Source organism: Macrotis lagotis, chromosome 5 (assembly GCF_037893015.1).
Source record: "Macrotis lagotis isolate mMagLag1 chromosome 5, bilby.v1.9.chrom.fasta, whole genome shotgun sequence".
NCBI classification, from domain to species: Eukaryota; Metazoa; Chordata; class Mammalia; order Peramelemorphia; family Peramelidae; genus Macrotis; species Macrotis lagotis.
The window spans coordinates 145,033,161-145,039,198 of NC_133662.1; the positions used below are offsets into that span (position 1 = coordinate 145,033,161).

General features: G+C 34.2%; 1 protein-coding gene and 1 long non-coding RNA gene across 3 annotated transcripts in view; one reads left to right on the forward strand and one right to left on the reverse strand.

The window, feature by feature from the left end:
- The window catches only part of HBS1L (HBS1 like translational GTPase), a 125,804-nt gene that overhangs the window by 62,236 nt on the left and 57,530 nt on the right, over window positions 1-6,038 (reverse strand). The window contains exon 1 of one of the 2 annotated variants that reach the window (XM_074187638.1): window positions 5,921-6,003. The exons of the other annotated variant lie outside the window; for it this stretch is intronic. The gene's annotated coding sequence lies outside the window, so the exon portion shown is untranslated. Of the gene's footprint in view, window positions 1-5,920; window positions 6,004-6,038 lie in introns of those variants that run through there. 2 annotated transcript variants of the gene reach the window in all.
- The window catches only part of LOC141487994 (uncharacterized), a 13,751-nt gene continuing 7,713 nt past the window's right edge, over window positions 1-6,038 (forward strand). The window contains exon 1 of the long non-coding RNA XR_012468561.1: window positions 1-134. This is a non-coding gene — a long non-coding RNA (uncharacterized LOC141487994). The remainder of the gene's footprint in view (window positions 135-6,038) is intronic.

Here is a 6,038-nt window from a genome sequence, read left to right on the forward strand (position 1 = left end):
TGCTAGTCAGAAAAAATAGTAGGTCCAGCCATATAGAACTTGGGATCATTTGCAGACAGATAACTGACTCCAATGGGGCTGATCAGTAAAATTCAAGAGTATAAAATGGCAAGAGAAGAAGCCCCAGGACAGAGGTTAGTCCCATCTCCCCATTCATATCTCCCACATTTAGAAGGCAGAAATAATGATCCAGCATAGGAAAATAGAAAGGAACAGTTAGGGAGGAGGAAACTGAAGACAAAGCATCCAGGAAGAAGGGGCAGTAGATAATATCAAAAGATGCAAGGAGATTTAATAGCAAGACTAAAGAAAAAGCTTCAGACAGCTGCTCTAGGCAAAAATCTAATTAGCAAAAAAAAAAGTGAAACTGAACTAAAAGGGAAGGGCTTAATGAAATTCTATCATTCCTTTTCAATCTAATCCAATAGTTACCTTTTCAACAACCTCTTCACCATCCCACAACTTATAATGGTTTTTTCCTTCTATTCCACATCATTATATTTTATGTTTCTTTAAAATAATTATTAACTCAATTTCTGTAGCACTAAAAGTATTAGAGAGTACTTTTTTCACAACAATCGCCTGAAAAAGATATTGGAAGTATTACTACCATTTTAAATATGGGGGGGGGGACAACAGAGAGATTATATGACATAGTCACATAGCTAACTATGTGGCAAAGTTGGGTCTTCTGATCCAATATATTCTTTCTCCTCCTCTATCAAGTTTACCCTGCATTATTATTGTCCTTGCATATAATTTATACTCTTAGATTGTGTAATTTATGCAAGAACTATTTATCTAAACTTTTAACTCTCTTCAATGTCAAACCCAGTGTCAAACAAACAAAAGCAATTTAGAAAATGTTGGATTATTTTCTTTCACTTTACCACAATAAAACATACTTTGGTAGACAACCAGAAGGAAAGACAATTTCTAAGAAAACTTAAAATGACACTGGTTCAAAGACAAAGAAACATTACAGTTTGAAAGAAATGCCATAAATTTAAAAAAAAACAAACCTATTTTGCATGTATCAATGAGATAAATTTAATTGTATCAAGAGAAAATCTGTTAAGAATAAAATTTGCTGATGGAGCAGCTAGGATAGAGCACCAGTCCTAGAGGACCTGAGTTCAAATTTGAGTTCAAACACTTTTAATAACTGCCTAGTTGTGTAACCTTGGACAAGTCACTCAACCCCATTGCCTTAAATAAAGAATGAAATTTGCTGAGAACACATACATTTTATCACATTAGTTTTCAAAAGAAGAATTTAATTTTTTTTTAAATTTAAAATACACGCCACATATTTGCAAGTAAAAACAAGTTATGTTGCTTAAGTGTATCAAAATAGAAACTTACTACCACTCAGGTAAATTAGGAAATCAGATAAATTGTCAAGAACTTTTTCAGCAATACAAAAACACTTCAAAAAATCTTCCAGTATGCATGATGAATTCATTATGGAGTATATTTTAGAATCAGAGACAAAACTGCATTTAATGATGCTTTATTAATTTTGACTTTAATAAAAATGAAAATTTTTGTTAGCAATGTTTCCTCAACTCTCAGAAGCTACAAACCAAGAAATATGTTACACAAAACTTAACACACAGGAAGAGTTTAGTGTGCCAATTAAAGGTTTTTTTAAAAAGGTAATTCAGGGGGTGGCTAGGTGGCACAGTGGATAGAGCACTGGCCCTGGAGTCAGGAGTACCTGAGTTCAAATCCGGCCTCAGACACTTAATAATTACCTAGCTGTGTGGCCTTGGGCAAACCACTTAAACCCATTGCCTTGCAAAAAACCTAAAAAAAAAAAGAAAAAGGAAAAAAAGGTAATTCAATATTAATGTTATCAGTGTAATTAGTCATAGTTAGGAAATTCAAATAAATGTTTTGAATTTTCATAAAACCAAGTCATTTCACCTCTCTGTTCATTCTCTAATAGCTTTAAACAATCTAACCACTGGCAATAAATAATCCCTGATACCATGTATTTTATCACATACTCAAGAATCAAGTCTTTGCAAAATTAAAGGACAAACCAAACCAAATCAACAACAGCAAAACTCAAAGAGATACTGGGTCATCCCTTCTTTGATTTTTACTGTGAAATTTCCAGATAGAATAATCTGTTCTTGCTGCTCCAACTTCCTTACCAGTCATCTCCTATTCAAGCCCTTTCTGTTACTGCTCCCATGACTTTATTTTAATTGCTCTCCCAAGGGTAACCAATGACCTACCAAACCTAATGATTATCCTCACCCTTCATTCTCCCTGACTCTTTAGCAACACTGAAATCACTGATTCTTTCTTGTCTTCCACAATATTAGACTAGACTGGTTCTACCTCTAACTATTCCTCCACCCCTCTCTCTTTCCATGAGAACATTCTCTCCTTCCCATTCTTCTTAAATGTAGATGGTGTTATCATTAATTTTGGTATTTTGAAAGAAAATAAATATCACAGGATCTTTGGCAGATAAAGGATTATAGATCTAAGAACAAGAAGAGATTTCAGAAATCATCTAGAATGACTTCCCTTTTATAAATGATAAAACTGAAACTCAAAGCAATGTATCCTTTAAAAAAAGGCAACAGCACTCTACCACCACTTCTTTTTTTTTTTACAGTTGCCTACTGAGCTCCATGTGACTCTCTCAGATTACTTAGTGAATTAGGCGCTAGCACCCAGCCTTCCATTCTTCCATATTCCCCTGCTATTATCCTTAGGAATTTCAATATTCATATCAATGATTAATTTAACAACCCAACCTCAATTTTTTAACCTCAACTAAACAACCAAATTCTCTTCCCCACCTGAATCATACCTAGGCAAAGCTACAAACTAGATTTCACTGACTATTGGACTAGAACACATAAAGAATCAGGCATTTAAAGAACTTCTGAGGTTATCTACTCTAACCTACATCTATTTTTCCAGAACTTTCTAGAAAAACAATCATCTAGTCTTCAAAACGAATTCTTCACAAAAACAATACACCCCCCAAAGAGCCCATTCCACTTTTGGATGTGTCACTTAGGAAGCTTTTCCTTACATAAGGATTAAATTTTATGGACTTCAATTTCTACCTATTATTTTCTGGCCTTCTAAAACTAAGCAGAATAAATCAATATCCCATAAGGCAGCTCTTTAATTATTCAAAACAATTGTTAAATTATCCTAAGTCTTCTCTATCCCAGTTCTTTCAATTAGTCTTTGAAGAGTATAGCCTCCAGTCTCTTCATAATCAAGGTCATATTCTCTTTATATGCAGTCAAGCTTTTCAATAGCCTTCCTAAAATGTCCAACATTCAGACAACTCTAGATATAATCTGAACCAGGTAAAGCACAGTAAGACTCACCAGTCTCATAGGACAGTATGTCTCACAATACAATTTAGAACAGAATTAGCTATTTTTGTTTTCATGTTACATTTATTATCTCATTTTGCTAATTCCAGTTTGCTAGTTCCAGCTCTTTTCCACATAAATTATCTAAAACATTTCCTCACCCTATACTTGAAAAGATGATTTTTTTGAACCAATGTTGAATTTTACCTCTAGCCCTATTAAGTTTCATTGTATTATATTCATTCTAGTTCATGAAGATATTCAAAACTGTCATTGCATTTGTTAGCAATTCCACCTGGCCTCATACCTTTGGCATATCTGGCATGTCATCTGTACCATTATCAAAATCATCAATAAACATGTTAAAAAGCACAAAAGCCAAACGGGTCCTTAAGAGACTTCATTATAGATGTCATTCCAAATCTAGAGCAAACTATTAAAGAATATTCTGAGTCATTTTCCTTGAGGATCAAATAAGAGACTTAGCAAATGATAAATGTTTTGCTAAAAATCCATTTATATTTCAATACTACAACATTCCTATGATCTATCTCTTAACTATGGCCAAATAGAAAGGATGTTTGGAATGGTTATTCCTTGATGAAATCATGCATGCTTTTCATATAAACCACTTCCTTTCTAATACACACAAACCATCATTTAATAAAATACTTTAGAAATCTGCCAAGAATTCAAGATCACCACTCAGTCTGTAATGTCAACTTCCTTCCTTTTTTTTTTGAAAACTGCAAAATATTTCTCCATTTCTACAACATTGCTCTTGCTTTCTGGTCACAAATGCCAGCTACTTCAAGGGTCCTTAATATAATTTTCTGGATTTAGAGTTGATGTCATTGAGGGCATCTGGATGCTCTCTTACCAAATCTCATTATCTTAGATTTCAGTTCCCTATCAAATAATCTATTCTATCCTTCCCTGTTCAAAGATCATTCCCCTTGGCAGAGAAGAAAAATATGAGTTGGCTAGTTCTACATACTCTTCATCAATTATTATCCCATCCAGTTCCAACCTTTTTTTGACTTTTCTTTCATCCCCAACATCTGCTTTAAAAAAAAAAAAAAGAATCATAGCTCAGAACTGGAAAAAAACCTTGGAAGTCATCTTTCCAACCTTTGCAATTGGTTTGCCACTCACTGAAATTAAAGGGACTGAGGGGGCAACTAGGTGGTACAGTGGATAGAGTACTAGCCTGGAGTCAGGAGGACCTGAATTCAAATTCGACTTCAGACACTTAATAATTACCTAGCTGTGTGGCCTTGGGCAAGTCACTTAACCCCATTGCCTTAAATTTAAAAAAAAAATTTTAATTGAAGGGACTAGGTCTACCTACTAATATGAGTTAAATCGGAGTACAAGGACAGATACCTAAGTTATCTAATTCTATTTACAGTATTCTTTCTTTGGCCTATTCAATCTTCCAGAAAGGAACCACGTTCTCAGATGTTCCAGGCTAACTCATTCATATCATTCCTACTTGTCCACCAGTAAAGCTCCTTTTCATAAGTGAGAAAGAAGACCAAAGTCTCCAAATCTTTCTTGTCCTTAGCACTCAACATCCACTTTAACTCACTGAGATATGGAATACTTCTCATTATTTTAACAGAATTGCAATCCCTTTTTCATTCCATCTTATATCAAAAAGACATCTTATGTCTTTTTTAATAGTGTTGATGAATAATTTCCTCATACTCTCAACAGCAATCTCTTTAGATAGCTCTCCTTTTCTTCCTCATAGGAATTATTGATGATTGTGTCTTCAGAATATTTACTTCAAACTTCTTGGACTGATTTACCCTTTAGAAGTTGGGTTGACCCTCTTAGTTACCCACACATTTCCCACTTTTATTGCTGGTTCTTTGTTTGGATGTGTAAGAATGGTGACTGGTCATTGCTACTCATAATTCGTTTTCATGTTCAATCTAATACTCTATCATCTGATTCACATATATATCTAGAATAATTTTCCTTCTTACCTTCCATTTTCAGTTTAACTACCTGGTTTAGATTTGCAAGAATACAAGAAATATGTTTTTGCCGATACTTATTAGATATACTTCATCCCAGTAGCATGGTGCAATGTAAAAGTCAGAGGGCATGAATACATGTGCAACTTTGGGCAAGCCAGTTTACCTTTATGGATCTCAGATTTATCTGTAAAATTATGTGTGCTGGGGTCAAGGAGGAAGGTGAGAAGGTCCAGAAAAAGTCCCTTCCAACTTTAGAGATAATCATAAAAACCTGAACAAGAGCCCATCTTATTTATTTTTAAACTACAGTCCAGAAATCCAAATCCTATCTTTACATACTATATTAACCACTTACACAGTTTCAAAAATCTGTCTCTATTCTAATGCCTCTAATTTTCAATGAACCCAAGTGATTGACCTACATGGAATTCAACAATCTGACAAATCTCTGAAGGCTCTTCAAAGGGCAAAGTTTCTTCCCTGGAAGAAAAAAATACCTCTTTCTCTTATTTATGACATCTCAACAAATAGTCACCTTAGTATCTCAATAAGTAGTCAATAATAACCAATACTCACCTCTTTTCTGCTGGCAATTGCCATATGATCTCTCTCCAGATGGCAACTGTAGATCCACATCATCATTCTTTGAATAAAAAGAAGCTTCTTCCTGAGAGGATCCAGTTCTCCCCTTTAA